Here is a 17,097-nt window from a genome sequence, read left to right as displayed (position 1 = left end):
CGCTTTGGTGGTGTTAACACAGCACACAAACAAGCATGACATCGATCACAAGTCAGCAAATTAAGTCCCAAAGGCCAAATCCAGCCTGCCTCCAGTCTCTGTAAATAGGTTTTTACTGAACACAGGCAGGCACATCCACATTTAGGTATTGCCTATGGCTGCTTCTGAGCTACAACAGCAGAGCTGAGCAGGTGCACCAGACACCCTATGGCCCGCCAAACCTAAAATATTTACTATCTAGCCCTTTACCCAAAAAGCATGATGGCTCTGCTCTAATCTGTTCATAACATTTCATGTCCAGCAACTTCATGTACCCAGCCACAAAACCAAGGGAATGCAAAGAACAGCTCTAAGCAGAGAGGAAAAGCAGTCACCACGCACTCTGACTGCTTCTTTACACTGGTGAGTCTCCAGTGCTACACAAGTAGGAGGAAACTAAGGAAGCAATTCAGAAGCAGAAGTGACATAAAGGAGGGAGGAAAATTTGACAGGTAGAAGAGAAAAGACCTTGAAGAATCACTAAGCTGAATGACTATTTATTCTGTACGACCACAAGAACAATGAAAATATGAGTGTCTACTACACTAGACATTGACCTTAGTGTCCCCATTTTCTGAAAAGAGGAAACCAAGGCTCAGAAAGTCCAAGTGCTGCCTTAGGGCACAGGTGAAACTGCAGAGCCTCGAGTCAGACTCAAGACCATCCATGCCTAAAATAAAGGCTAACCACATCCGGGTGGCCCCTGTGGTTACTGGTACCTTCCAAGAACATACCAATGCCCATGTTCACTCATACAAACCTTAACTATCAAGAAAATGTTACATTTTTTTTAAATTAATTAATTTAATTTTTTTTGGCTGTGTTGGGTCTTCGTTGCTGCGCACAGGCTTTCTCTAGTTGCGGCAAGCAAGGGCTACTCTTCGTTGTAGGGCACAGGCTTCTCACTGCGGTGGCTTCTCTTGTTGTGGAGCACGGGCTCTAGGCACGCGGGCTCAGTAGTTGTGGCACACAGGCTCAGTTGCTCCGTGGCATGTGGGATCTTCCCAGACCAGGGCTCGAACCTGTGTCCCCTATATTGGCAGGCAGATTCTTAACCACTGCGCCACCAGGGAAGTCCCGAAAATGTTACATTTTAGTATATCCAAAAAGAAATAAAAAGCATATAATACAATTTTAAGAGGTTCTTTCAAAAACATGTGAAAGATAAAAATGCTGATATTGAAAGTCCCAGGTATCAATTGGTCCTCTATCCACAAACTTCATTTTACCCCAAAGGCTGCCACATAATCAGATATCACATCAACTTTTCTAAACAAACAGCAGTGCTAGTAAGTTGTTCTATAAGATAAATTCCTCTGAATGAGAGGCAGTTTCCTTCATGAAACCAACTATATTTTTAACCTAGTAATGATTACCAGGTTGTAACATGGTAGTACGCTCCCCTTCCAGTTGGCCAAACTCCTGGGCAATGTTAACGTGTGGCTTCTTGGTAAGTGTCCCTGGCAATTGTATGAACGTTTTAAGAAGCCCAGAAGCCTTTTGCACGGTTAGAGGCTGCCAAGTCTAATTTACATAGCCTGGTCTGTCCAATTATCAAGACAAGGCAACCACCTGAATTTAAAAACAGAGTCACTTTAAAAGACTTTTAAAAACAACTTTATTGTGGTATAATCTACAAACCATAAAATCTTCCCATTTTATGTGTAATTTCAATGATTTTTAGTAAATTTACTTAGTTGTGCAACACATAATCCAGTTTTAGAACATTTCCATCATCCCAATCACACCCTTGGTACCCATTATCAGTCACTCCCCTTTCCTACCCCCAGCCCTAGGCAACCACTAATCCACCTTCTACCTCTATGGATTTGGCTTTTCTGGACATCGTGTATCAGTCGAATCATACAACGTGTTGTCTTTTGCTTCTTTCACTTAGCACAGTGTCTTTGAGGTTCATCCATCACCTCCCTTTTCATGTGAAACCTATCCAGTACCTGGGGCTCGTATCTAGTGACTGCACACCACAGTTTAATGCCGGGTTGGGTATGAGGCTGGGAAGAGTTAGAGAAAGCATGTGGAAGGTTCTCCACAAATCACTGTACAATGGCTGCTGTATGATGTACCTGGGCTAGTGCTAGCAAACACATGCGCATGCATCCCTCATGTCAATGACACGCATAGTGTGCATGGCAGGCACCTCTGGGGGTGCCTGCCCTTCTCAAACGAAGCCTCTGTTATTCCAAGAAGCAGAGATGGGCTTCGAGAGGTCTGCAATCCTCCTGAAAGCATATGCAAGCTTCTGTGTGCTTGTGCGTGTTTCCAAAGTCAGAACCTCTACCTTGGGTCCAATTTCCTGGGGCCAGTGATCCCAGTGCTTTAGAGTCCCTGCACTCGACCCAGCCTCAGAGCACGTCTACCAAGTCTGTCAAACGCATGAAGGACACACGAATACTCACAAAAGAGAGATGAAGGAAAAACAAATATTAGAATTCAACCATATAAACATCAACAATTTAACAGTTCCAAAGACCACTGTAGTAGTAAAAAAGACATTAGTAGAAAAACTGGTGAAATCCAAATAACGTCTGGAGTTTGGTTAATAGTAACGTATCAAGGTAGGCTTCTTAGTTCTGACAAGTGTACTATGCTAATATAAAATAGTAACAGTGAGGAAAACTATCCTATCTTTGCAAACTTTCTGTAATTCTAAAACACTCCAAAATAGAAGTGTATTCCAGCAAATCAACAACCACTGGACTGCATTTCTCCCATGCCTAGATCTCTTAGGGCAAATATGGAAAAAAAACAAAACACTACAGAGAAAATAACTGCACATTAGCATAATAACTACAGTACTTATATAATCACACAGATCAGGGATAATCTAAATGGTCGAAAACAGAGGGATATTTAATAAACGACAGCACAGCTGCTCAGTGGCAGCTTCTGCCTCCAAGAAGAACGCCAGTGGCGAGAACACAGGGCAACAGGGGATAGAGACACAGAAGTGAGGATGCCTTTGCCGGCTGCAAGTAACAGAAACCCCAATTCAACTGGCTTTAAAAGATAAGGAGACTTTGCTATTTTACATTTCACATATGAAAAGCTGCTGCAGGCAGGCAGCTCTAGAACCTTATGTCTACCCACCCACCTTAACAAAGATGCAGCCTTTCCACTCCACCACCTTCGGTTTCTCAGCAGCTCCCTGCTGGTTTTCACGGCAGCAACTTGGCTGCCCAGCTCCAGGTTTAGGTGGAGACACGACATTAACTGGCGGGAGTTACTTCTATGTAGGTCTATGGGAACAAGGAGCCTTCTGCTCAACCATGCCTGCCTCAGACCTCCCCTCACAGCTCGCTGGACAGCTCTGGGTCACGTGCTCCTGCCTCTGCCAACCGCAGGCCTAGCTGCTCTATGACTGGCTTAGGGCCACCTGAGGTACTACTGACATTTGGGGCTGGATTATTCTTTGTTGTGGTAGGGGCCATCCTGTGCTTTGCAGAATATCTGGCAGCGTTCCTGGACTCTACCCACTAGATGCAAGTAGCACCCCATACCCACCTCCAGTTGTGACAATCAAAAATGTCTCCAGACATTGCCAAGTGCCCCCTGGGGCGGGGGGGGGGGGCAATTACCCCTAGTTGAGAACCACTGGCTTAGAGCCATCAAGACTTCACCAGGAGCTGCTGAGAGGGTCACATTCCCTGAGTCAAGACAAGGGTGGCCACTCCAACAAAACAGGGGCTCTGACAGTTGGCAAGAAGGCACTGCTCTTGAGAACTCTAGAATATATAAGAAAGTGAAATACAGAAATACAAGGTTATCATTATGAATAAATAAAACCTGTTTCTACAGGCATAATTACATGAAACAAACGTTTATTGAGAACCTGCTATGTGCTAGGTACTGTACAGAAAAAGCAGAATAAAATGTAAATAAGTGAGTTAAAGGAAAGGAGGTAGTTAAAATTAAAAAAAAAAAACCTATGAATAACTAGATCTCTGCTTGATTCCTTCATTTTCCAATTTCCTTTTTAACATTTTAAAATAATTATAGGGGCTTCCCTGGTGGCGCAGTGGTTGAGAGTCCGCCTGCCGATGCAGGGGACATGGGTTCGTGCCCCGGTCTGGGAAGATCCCACATGCCGCGGAGCGGCTGGGCCCGTGAGCCATGGCCGCTGAGCCTGCGCGTCCAGAGCTTGTGCTCCGCAACGGGAGAGGCCACAACAGTGAGAGGCCCGCGTACCGAAATAAATAAATAAATAAATAAATAAAAGATTGTAAAATAATTATAGATTCACAGAAAGTTGCAAAGAAATGTACAGGGAGGTTCCATGCACCCTTCACCCAGTTTCCCCCAAGGTCCTATCCTGCATAAATACAGTACAACCCCAAACCAGGTAACCAACACTGGAACAATCCACACAGCTTATTCAGAGTTCACGTGCTTCCGTGTGTGTGTGTGTGTGTGTAGTTCCATGCCATTTTATCACGTGTGTAGCTTCTAGATACAGAAACGATCCACCACTACAAGCCTCCCTCATGCCACTCTTTTACAGCCATACCCACCCCTGTCCCCCATCCGTAATCCTTGGCAACCACTGATCCATCCTCTACCTATAGTTTTCTTATTTCAGGAATGCTACATAAACGGAGTCCTACCAATTTCATTCTGTGCACTGTGTTGCCTGGAATGGTACAGTGCAATGGGGTTTGAGCACCTCTCGGTTTCCTCTGAAGGGGAGCAGGTTAATGAAGGGCTTTCCCTGTGACACCAGTCCCATGGGGTCTTTCTGTGTCTCCAAGTCTGTAGGGAGAGGTGGAGAGCAGCTCTGAGCAGGTACATATGTGCACATGCACAACTCCTGTAACTGGCCTTTAAAAAACACACAAGTGGGCTTCCCTGGTGGCGCAGTGGTTGAGAGCCCGCCTGCCGATGCAGGGGACGCGGGTTCGTGCCCCAGTCCGGGAAGATCCCACATGCCGCGGAGCGGCTGGGCCCGTGAGCCATGGCCGCTGAGCCTGCGCGTCCGGAGCCTGTGCTCCGCAACGGGAGAGGCCACAGCAGTGAGAGCCCCGCGTACTGCAAAAAAAAAAAACCAAAAAACAAAAAAAACCCACACAAGTTCATAAAGCACAGATGAGGGGGGGGGAGCCTCATTTACCTAGGAGCACAAAAGAATGAGAGTCCCATACCCGAATTCTTCAGGAACTAAAACGTTTTGCACCTTTGAACCTTAGCTTAATTGTGTATTTTTTCCAGTATTATTCAGATATAACTGTGTAAATTTAAGGTGCACAAACATGCTCATTTTGATACACTTACATATTGCAATAATCTGATTACCACAGTAGGGTTAGCGGACACCTCCGTGACATCATATAATTACCATTTCTTTTTTGTGGTGAGAACATTTAAGATCTACTCTCTTAGCAATTTTCAAGTATACAATACACTGCTATTAGCTATAATCTTAATGCTGTACATTAGATCCCCAGAATTAACTGTGTATTTTTAATGAAAATCATTCCAAAAGTGCTTATTTTCCTGTCTTCTTATTATAAAGTACAGTTGACCCTTGAACAACACAGGGGTTAGGGGTGCCCACCCACCAGAAAGTCAAAAATCTGCATATAACTTATAGTCAGCCCTCTGTACCCACAGTTCTTCCGTATCCACAGTTCTGTGCTGTGGTATTTACTACTGAAATAAATCTAGCGGACCCATGCAGTTCAAACCCAAGTTGCCCAAGGGTCGACTGTAGTCTTTATTTTTTAAGATTTATTCATTATTTATTTATTTTATTTATTTTTGGCTGCGTCGGGTCTTCGTTCTGGCACGCGGGATCTCTGTTGAGGTGTGAGGGATCTTTCATTGCAGTGCGCGGGCTTCTCTCTAGTTGTGGCACGTGGGTTTTCTCTCTCCAGCTGTGGCGCACAGGCTCAGGGCACACGGGCTCTAGTTGAGGCGCGACGGCTCAGTATTTGTGGCGTGCAGGCTTAGTTGCCCTGCGGCATGTGGGATCGTAGCTCCCCGACCAGAGATCGAACCCACGTCCCCTGCATTATAAGGCGGATTCTTTACCACTGGACCACCAGGGAAATCCCTCAACTGTAGTCTTAATTGGCATGTTGTTTAAATGATCTAATCTAACTTTCCCTGCTTGTCTTATGACAGTTAGATGCAGCAGCCTTTCAGGGGGAGGAGAAGTCTCTATTTAGGTTTCCTTGACTAAAGGGTCCCCCGCTGGGTTTTATCTTTCTGAGCCCCTTCTCTCTAGTTGGTTAAACTTCCCGCTGGGGTCTTCTTATCCTGTGTCCCCCATCCCAGCCCCCATCTACCCCACCCCCAGTGACTAATAGTTACCTTGAATAGACCCTGTATTCTCCTAAGATCAGAGGTCAGCAAACGTTTTCTGTAAAGAGCCAGACAGTAAATATTTCCAGTTTTGCGGGCCACATGGCCTCTGTCCAGAGACTCAACTTTGTCCTTATAGCGCAAAAGCAGCCAAAGACAATAACTAATTGCACGATTGTGGCCGTGCTCCAATAAAACTTTATCTATGGACACTGAGACTTGAAATCCATATAACTTTCATGAAATACTACTCTTCTTTTGATTCTTTTTCAACCATTTAAAAATGAAAATCCCATTCTTATCTTGCAGGCTGTATAAAAACAGGTGGCCAGCGGGATTGAGCTTGTAGGCCGCTGTTTGCCAACCCGTCCTAAGATCTCCCAGGGGCAGTCATCACATGTGGGAAACAGTTTACACTCAACAAGCATCAGTTCGTCAACTGACAACAAGTATTGTTTTCTCGTACATGTAAGAAAATCCAGCCACAAGGAAATGTGGGGACTTGCAGGTGCAGCTGCAGGAGCGGACCTGGACCCTCTGTATCTTCTGACTTCAGGGCTGACCATCTCCCCCCACCAGCCACCTCTGCTCCCTCAGCAGCAGGCTGGTAACCGCTGCGCTGTTGGCCTATTATTTCATGTAGGTTCTTATTGTTTTCCCAGCTGCATTTTCATCCCCTTGAGGAAAAGGCCTAGGCGATATTAATTATGTGTTACCCTCCATGGCACCTGGCACAGACTTAGCATCTAGATTAATAAAAATCCTACCATATATTCGCTTTTGGCTACCTGTCCTAATTTTAGAAAGAAATGTGAAATATTTTATACTTCTCTCTTAAAGTGACAAACTAAAAGCTAAATTAAGTTGATCTCTTTTCTTTGATCCTCAATTGATTTTTCTTAAAGGGTGACAGCTGCTTCCGTGGGCAAAGTTCGCACGGCTGCCCTCAGTTAGGATCACATGATGGTGTGTCCTCTGCATTAAATCAAGAAGCAAAAGCACAAAACCAGATCCCTACAACACATATGAACCTCAATAACATTAGGCTAGGTGAATGAAGCCTGACATAAAAGGCCATCTGTATACAGCTACAGAGATATGAAATATGGAATATAGAATTCCACCTATATGAAATGCCTGCAACAGGCAAATCCATAGAGACAGAAAGTAGATTGGTGGTTTGGCAACTGCCAGGGCTGGGGGTGGAGAGGGGAGCAGGGAGAGACTGCTTAATGACCACAGGGTTTCCTTCTGGGGTGATGGAAATGTTTTGGAACTGGACAGAGTGGTGGTTGCACAACACTGGTAATGTACCAAATGCCACTGAGTTGTTTACTTTAAAATGAGTTATTTTGTTATGTGACTTATATCCCAATAAAAACAAGGTTTTTTAGAGAATGGTGGTAGATCTGTACATTCTGACGGTGGAAAGAGTGCCTAGACATATTATTAAATGAAAATGGCAAGTCACAGAAAAAAAAATTGATAGCAAAATCCCATTCATGTAAACTTCCAAAACAAGTATCCGGGCTTCTGCGCATATACTTAGGCAGAGGTGTAGAGAAGGGACGAGCAGGCCACACAGCAAGCTATTATAATGCTGGTTAGCCGGGGAAGGGGCAGGCAGGGATTTTCTTGTGTTCTGCATACTTCCACATTGTGTCATTCTAGCTTCAGTGGGTTCCCGTCTAATAGAAAAACGCCCCAGATCCCTGTGGGTCTGAACATTTTAAAGGGCATCCACCGTCAGGACCACGCACATCTGTGCATCAGAGCACAGCGCCAACAGAGACTGGAAAGTGGGGTCTTCAGGAGAGAAGCACAGCTGCTTGCAAAGAAAAACTCAATCAGGCAGCTTTTTGGGCACTAGGATGTCGAACAATTAATTTTTATTAAGTTTCTCGCTCCTCTGGCTGCATCCATCAGTTGATTAATCACATGAAGTGCATTGAGCTTCAGAAATGAGTACAACAGGCCTCAGAAGGGCCTGCTGTCAGGACAGCATCACCCCCTCTTTACAATCTTTAAGTTTCTCTTAGAGAAAGGCCAGTGTGTGCGAGGGGCATTTCCAGACAGAAGAAGAAAGGAGGGGAGGGTGCGAACATGGGTCGCTGCAGTCAGACCATCCCTGAACTGCTCTCTGAATGCCAGGCCCCCTCCTGGAGACTGGAGCCTGGCGGGCTGGCTGGGTGTGACCCTGGCCTTGTCCCTGACCTGCCAGGCAAGGTCTGCCAGTCGTGCTAGCAATGAGCCAAGGACGAGGGCACCTTCTCCTCCTTCAAAATCAGACAGATGACCGTCTTTGTCCAATTTGCAGAGAAAAATTAATAAAGGCACCAAGTCTCGCAATGTTGAGACTGCCATCTCCACTTCTGTTAAACATCAGCACCTCCTATATCTCACTCCTCCACCAGCCCTGGCACAAAACTGTGACTCTTGGCTACACACTGTAATCTCCAGGGGAGCCTAAAACTCGGGGCTACCTGGCCCACGTGGGGAGGCGCCAGCATTCCTGAACTTCCCGGCCACTGTGCACAGCCCCAGTGGGGAAGACCACTCCAAGTTCTCAAGGAGCCAAAACAAGCATCAGACAGACGAGGACAGACAACAGCTGATCACAGCAAGCCTGAAACCTCGTATTTTTCACGGAGTACACGAGGTCGTGTTTATATCTTGACACTGTAAACCTATGAATGGTCATTTTTCTCTGAGTAAAACGGTTGGGAGTTGACATCGTGGGATTAAAGACATAGCTATTTCCTAGATTCTGCAAGGACACCTGGACAGGGAGGGCGCTTCAGGGCGGCTTCCAAAACGCGGTGCAGCCCCACCAGGGAACAGTATTTGGCAACGAAAGGGAATGGAGCCCTGATCCACACTGCGACTCGGACAAATCTCGAAAATGTGATGCTGAGTGAGATAAGCCAGACGCAGAAGGCCACAGATTGCACGACTCCAAGTACATGAAATGTCTAGAACAGGCACATCTATAGAGACAGAGAACAGATTCGTGGTTGCCAGGAGCTGAGGGAGATGGGAGTTATTGCTAAAGGGCACAGGGTTTCTTTTTGAGGCAATGAAAATGTTCTGGAATTAGACAGTGGTGACGGTTGCACAACCTTGTGAGTGCACGAAAAACCACTAAGTAGGGCACTTTAAAATGGCACAGTTTATGGTATGTGAAGCATATCTCAATTTTTAAAAACCGGGGTAATTTTCAGGACAAACCCAGTTGACCCGTACACTAGAGGGCTGCCCACACTGCAGACAGGCACCTTTGCACAGGACGGAGCTCACCTCCTGCAGTGGTTCTCTGGTGTCCTGCCAGAGCTCCAGGTGGCCTGGAAATGTCACACTCACCGGGGCAGTGCCCGATCTCCTGACGGCACTGAGACTGGCACACAGGAGCCGCTCAGGAGAACTCTGCCTGGCTCGATGTCCCACCCACTGAACTGTGGGGCTTGTCCCCCAGGGGTTGGCCCAGCCAGCTCCCTTCTTCTTTCCCTCTCCCTCCCTGAACCCCTTGAGCTTTAAGGAAATAAAAAGAGGGCCCTCCAGATGGAAAATGTTGAGGATTCCACAGCTCCACAAGCAACTTTTCAGGATGCCCTTGCCCTGTCTTTCTACAGCTTCTGAGCAAAGGCAGAGGCCATCCTCTCACCAGTTGCTCCTTTGTCCACAGAGGGATGGGGATGTCTCTTGGGGGCATCCCAGGCAACCTGATCCCCGTCTCTCTCTCTCACTCTCGCTCTCTCTCTCTCTCTCTCTCTCTCTCACACACACACACAGAGACACACACACGCAGAAGGCCAGGCCAGCTCTCTCTGGGTTACTGCAGAACACTGAAGTGTTAACAGATTCATTTTCTTTTTTCGGCTGTGTTGGGTCTTCGTTGCTGTGTGTGGGCTTTCTCTAGTTGCGGCAAGCAGGGGCTACTCTTTGCTGTGGTGCACAGGCTTCTCATTGTGGTGGCTTGTCTTGTTGCGGAGTATGGGCTCTAGGCATGCGGGCTTCAGTAGTTGCACCACGTGGGCTCAGTAGTTGTGGCTCGCAAGCCCTAGAGTACAGGCTCAGGAGTTGTGGTGCACGGGCTTAGCTGCTCCACAGCATGTGGGATCTTCCTGGACTAGGGCTCAAACCCGTGTCCCCTGCATTGGCAGGCGGATTCTTAACCGCTGTGCCACCAAGGAAGTCCCGAGATTCATTTTCTTCTGTTCCACTGCATATACACTTGTATACACTTGACATTCAGTATCTACCCATTGATTGAGAATATTCTACAAATTGAAGAATACATTCATACTACTTTCCCAAAGTTTCATGTACTCGTATTACCATTTGCATGGTTAGTAAATTCAGGGGTTTTCACATAAACATGTTTAACGTCCGTTCTTCATGGAAAAAACAGACAGCAGGTCTCTGTGGTCTTACCCCCTTTTATGGAACATCTTAGTAACCACCAATCTGCTCGAAACAAATTCAGCTCCTAAATGTGAATCATTGCAACCAGGTAGATAGAAGCAGTTCAGCGAGTCTCCATCAGACCATCTGGCCCCCAGAGGACACTTGGCAATGTCGGAAGACACTTTTGGTTGTCATGACTTGGAGGGGTGTGCTACTGGCAGGCACTAGGTAGAGACCAGGGATGCTGCGAAATATGCTACACTACACAGGACAGCGTGACAATAAAGAATTACCCACCCCCAAATATTAATAGTACCAGGGCAGAGAAACCCTGCTCTAAAGTAACACCTGCCCAGTTTGGATACCTCTTAGGACACTGCCTGTCAGCAATACAGTAAGTTGAATGACTCCACATGTTTCTCTATATAACCGACTCACTGAACATACACCATCAACAACAACGGTGGCAAAAACAGTGAAGGCTTATGAGTGGGGTTAATAGGAGGCCTCAGCTTGGCCCCCTGGAAAGCAAGATTCCTTTGGCACCCTCCCCCCACCCCGCTCCTGATTTCACCTGCCTTAATTCAAGCATCAGCTAAGTCCTGTGCCCTACTTGTCTCCTTCACAATTTCTCTGATATAATCCCTGACTTTTCTAGTCCTAGTGCCCCAGATATCTCTAACTTAGGCCCGTCAGTATCTGTTGAAACCTCCGACAATTTCCAAGTGGCCTCTTCTCTCAGAATTCCACCCTGTCCATCACTCATATTTGGCTAGCTCAACAAATAAGACGTGGTGCCTAACGTGAGTGAAACTCTAAGCTCAATCCACAAGGTGCAGGCCTCCCAGGAGTGCGTAAGGAGGCAACAAGAGAACGGATATAAAACGCCCGGCGCAGTCCCCTGAGCGCCCGACAAATACCAGCTGCCTGGCTGTTATCAACGGACACCAAGCTGACCACATGCTTCCACTGTCTCTGGGAGAACAACACATGGGGCGAATCGGTTTCCTACTGCTGCTGTAACAAACTGCCACAAACCAGGTGACCTAAAACAACACACATTTATTACCTCACAGTTCTGGAGGTCAGAAGTCAAAAATGAGTTTCATTCTGCCAAAATCAAGGTGTCAGCAGGGCCGTGTTCCATCTGCAAGCTCTGGAAAAATACACCTCCTTGGCTCTCGCAGCTTCCAGAAACTGCCTGCATTCCTCAGCTCGTGGCCACATGACTCCAACATCTGATTCTGCTGTCACATCTTCTTCTCTGACTCTGACCCTCCTGCTGCCCTCTTGTAAGGATTCTTCTGATGACACTGAGCCCACCCAGATAATCCAGGATGATCACCTCATTTCAAGATTCTTAACTTAATCCCCCCTACAAATGCCATTTGTGTTGGAAGGTAACTTATTAACAGGTTTAGGAGACTAGGACATGGACATCTTTGGTGGGCCATTATTCTATCGGGGCGGGGGGGAGGTGTCTGTTAAATATCAAACAACAGTGAATATAAGATAAAAGTAACCAGTGGGTATAACACAGTACAAGGGGCACACGGTTACCTAGCCAAGGGAAGGAAGGTCAGGTTAGGTAGTGGATTTGGGCTCAACTCCAGAGTCAGACAGATGCCTCCTCATTGGCTCTGGGAAGCGAGGTTACTAAGTCAACCCCCTTGGCCTCAGCTCCATCACCTGTCCACCTACAACTCATGCAGCCCTCGTGGGCTTTCAGGGAGAGCATCCACCAAGTGCCTAGAGTGCCTGGCACACGATAAGCACTCCACGTGGTCCTAAGACCCAAGGGATCCCAGCGGGGAGAACAGGAGGCAGGAACAGCACGGTGAGGCCTCAGGGAAGAGGACACGGGCACGTGTGAGCGCCATGGAGGCAGGGACCTGTCTGCTGGTGGTCACCACTGGAGTCCTGAACCCGGAAGCGCGCCTGAGATGGAGAGGCTGTGCAACAGTTACTGAACGAATGAATGGGTGATCGAATGAACAAATGAACAGAGGCGGTATGCTTAAACTGAGTAGGGACTGGGCAGTGGGGTGGCGTACGTGACAGAGCACTGCATCAGGGTCAGAAGACTCAGCTCAAGTCCCTGTCCTTCCCACAGCCGGTGGGGCGCACGCCTTGGCTACAGCCCTCAGATACAAGATGAGGGGTTTGAAGGAAGCGGCCCTGGCTCTTCCAAGAACAAAGCTGGAGGATTCAAGCCACGCGTGGTCTTGCCCGAGACTGACCTGCTGTACACGAAGACTCGGGGTCAGTCAAACTGAACGGTTTGCTCTCTTATTCCAAACGCACCTAGCATTTCCTCTTCCGCAGCACTTCCCTCACATTTCCCCTTCTCAGCCCCAGCACTGAGAAAACACGAGAAACGCTCAACCTAGGAGATGATGGACAAGGATAAAGAACCCCCAGCCTCCAGTGAGCCCTCCTCCTTTCTCTGAAGCCATCACCACCTGATAATGGTGCCTGGCGACCATCACTGTCTCCATTTTATGTGTCTCCCATCTCCCAGACAAACTTGGCCTCCATCCACCATCCCAGCACACAGGACGCCAAGAATCTATAACTATTACTTCATTTTACTGGATGTGAATGGGAATAACTGAACTCAGGAAAACTTAGCTCTGCTTGTATGCCATCAGATTAATTTTACTGAATTTACTGTAAAGGCAGCCAATTAGCAAAAGGACCCAGGCTAGAAGCAGCTCACCCGGTGACCTTTAACATGTCACTTGACCCAACGGTTTATGCACTAGAACCTACCAGAGGTGAAACACAGTTTCCGCTTCCAAAATCAGAGCGAAAGGGAAGAAAAGGAAACTTAGAGATTTCCAAACATCCGGGAGCTATTTTTGGAAATGAATGACTTTTCCATTCACTCCTCTTAAAAAAAAAAAAAAAGAAAAGAAAGAAAGGTATTAGACGGAGAACAAACCAAGAAGTGGTTGTTGATCATCTAAATGGAAGAAGATTCTTACAGAAGCCCACTCCTTATAGCCTGAAAAGCAAGACACTGCCCCATGTATACAGAGACTACCTATAATCTCAAAGAATGAAAAATGGAAAAATCATTATTTGCTTATCAGAAAGTTTATATAATCCCAAAATAGACTCTGCGGGGTAAATATAGTAAACCTCCTATTAATTAACACTGAATAAAGGTTCCAAGAAGGTAGCAATGATGCCATCTGGCCCTGTTATGTGGGGCTCCAACCTGGCAAATTCCGGAACCATGGATTGTTTTCTCCTTAAAGCAACAGCCTGTTCAAAAGACTTTTAATATATCACAGAATTTCTCCATGTGGCGCAGGTCAAACCCCATCTCGTGAACAAATGGATCCCTAAAATCTTTTGTCATGATATAGTCTGGGCCTTCCACCATCATCCTGATCATTTAATACTCTGCTTTGATCTCAAATGTGACATGGTCCACCACTCAAACTGCTCGAGGTTGGGAGGTTGGCATTTCCAGTAACGTACAACCCCAACTGAGCTATCGGAAACAGAACACTAAGTTTCAACAGGTCAGTCCACCTATAGGTTAATATCAATACAACCCTGCAAGAAGCAGACATATACATGTCAAAGGCACTGAATTTTTCCAAAAGAGGCAAAAAAGTTCTTCCCATATTATCCACGTAAATGGTAAATACCTTTTTATAAAGTGGCCATTGAACTCTGAGTTGATGTATGTGGAACACATATGTGTCACTAATGTAAACCACATACAACTCACACACAGAAACTACCAGTCACAAAAATGGTGAATTAACTTTATTTTTTTTTTTTGAATTAACTTTATTTTTAATCTTATTTATTTATTTATTTGGCCGCGCCATGCAGCACATGGGATTCTTAGTTCCCTGACCAGAGATCAAACCCAGCCCCCTACATTGGGAGCGAGGAGTCTTAATCACTGGACCGCCAGGGAAGTCCCAACTTTATATTTTTTAACGAAGTTTTTGGGTATGATTCCCAGAAAACTAACCACGAAAATTATATGCACAGTACTGATCTGCAGACATAGTGAATTTAAACCTAAGGTGGGTTCATACTCCCAACTAAAGAAATTCCGTTTTGAAAATATTGAGATTTTTTTTTTACACATCTGTAGCCACATCTGTAAAGATGTCTCCTCACGTTTGCAACCTCTTTGTTGTAGCTTGAAAAAGAAAGTACAGCTACAATAATTCACCAACACACCCTGAGCTGGTAAGACCCAATGTTGTTAAAAACAACATTGAATGGAATTACTATAAAACTCTAGAAGAGTTTGTTTACAAACCTTGGCCCTCGGTAACCTTGCTTATGGCAGCATATTTTATGCTATTAGGTTTAATAAATTATATAGGAAATGATGTTTTCAGTCGGCAACAATTTTCGCCTAACCGACTACATTCATCTATTCCTCCATAATTTCACTTTCCTTAAAAACCTATTTCTTTGCCTCTCCTGAAAGTTCTCCATTTGGAAGCTGTTTGGGGAGAGTCCTCTTTTTTTTTTTTGCGGTACGCCGGTCTCTCACTGTTGTGGCCTCTGCCGTTGCGGAGCACAGGCTCCGGACGCGCAGGCTCAGCGGCCATGGCTCACGGGCCTAGCCGCCCGGCGGCATGTGGGATCCTCCCGGACCGGGGCATGAACCCGTGTCCCCTGCATCGGCAGGCGGACTCCCAACCACTGCGCCACCAGGGAAACCCGAAAGTCCTCATTTTTTGAATACCGTTTTCCAGTCGTGTGAATCAAATGCAACTCAAAAAGGGTTTAACTATCAGATGCACATGGAGAAAATGCTGTGCTCTGACACACGGATTTTTCCATATCATAAAAATCATAAAAATCAATTACAACTTTAAAGGATAACCGGTCACCTATAAAAATCGGCAGGGTTCTGTTGTGAAAGAAGAATGACTATTACAGCATTTACACCCTTCCGTAGACTCCACTTAAATGTCTGTGGCTCGCTGAGCATTCCATACATATTTCGGGCAAGGTATTATGGGAGCTGAAGTGCAAGCTGTCCCCTGCTGAATTTTCACTAACTATAAAAACAGTGTCTCATAAAAGTGTACACGTTTTTACTTTACACAAAAATGTAAAATGTCCACTTTTGTTCACTCCACCGACAATTTTAGCATTAGAAACAGGGCTTTTTAAAAACCTGTAACATAAGTGATGTATAAAATGTCATTCAATAACACAGATTTCTGGAAAGAGGAACATAGGAAATGTGTATGAAATACATGGAAAGGAAGATTCTACAAGCTGTCTTCTGTGGGGTCTGCTCACCTATTACCCTCATATAATGAGTCTTTGCCTTTTCTAAGCAAAACAGTATTTTTTAATTGGTTCATTTTCCAGTTGCTTGGATTTTTAACAGACATACAGCATAAAAGGGCACCACATTCCAAGTAGTTCTACCAACTCCAGAACCATCCAAGGCTTGATCAGACAGCTGTGGCTCTAGCCTTTGGTTAAAATTATAATATGATCTCACCTGATTTTCAAAATAACTATGCATCTTTTTAAGCCAATAAACTGTGCTATAATCTCTCTAAGCTTCTGAGTCCAGAAGGTTGCCATGTTCAAAGAGAATGTTAGGGAACCATGATCCTTTTGCCTTTCTTTGTTTTCCCCTATCTGAACCCAGAGAAATCCTCAAACAATAATTTAGCAGCTTCCCTCTCCAAAGGTTTATTTTCAAACGCCAGTGCCATGCAGCGCTGCCTTTCCAGTGCAGGTAGGAGGAAGCAGGAGCCTCTCACCACGCTGGGCCTTTTCAAGTCTCAAAATCACTGGGAAGCTTGCAATATTTCCTTTCTGGCACTCAGGCCCAGCATGGAAAGAAGTTGCTCCAGATAGGACAAGATATCAGATCATCACTGTAATCCCTTGGTTTCAACAGAATTCCAACTCCACAAAAAAATGCCTCTCCCCAAAAGCAGCTGAACCACTGAAACCAACAGACAATCGAACAAAAAGTTAACGAAGAAGTCACTACATGAACTTAATTAATCGTAATCTGGCGGTGCTTTTAGAAGCATCCGTTTTTCACTCCGTAGGATTTATTTACGTGAATAATAAGACAGTTTAATGCTCTACTCGGATCTTGCACAAAAAGGAAACCTAAAATTCAACTCTTGTGTTCCCGTTATTCCAAAAGCATATGGGTCTAATCATAGCCCATTCTGACCGCAGTACACAGGCTTTTTCAATCAGAATTTTAACTCCATTTTTAAGGCACTAAAGAGTAACCGTCACAAGTTTGATGGTTACTCCAAAGAATCGGGAATCCCTGAAGTGTCCCACCTGGCACAGTCTTCGAATGGA

At 45.7% G+C, this 17,097-nt stretch overlaps 1 protein-coding gene across 1 annotated transcript in view; it reads right to left on the bottom strand.

Moving 5' to 3' along the window:
- The window catches only part of WWC3 (WWC family member 3), a 120,409-nt gene that overhangs the window by 102,522 nt on the left and 790 nt on the right, over positions 1 to 17,097 (bottom strand). The window lies entirely within an intron of this gene.

This window comes from Phocoena phocoena, chromosome X (assembly GCF_963924675.1).
Source record: "Phocoena phocoena chromosome X, mPhoPho1.1, whole genome shotgun sequence".
NCBI classification, from domain to species: Eukaryota; Metazoa; Chordata; class Mammalia; order Artiodactyla; family Phocoenidae; genus Phocoena; species Phocoena phocoena.
This window is presented reverse-complemented; position numbering and strand designations above follow the sequence as displayed.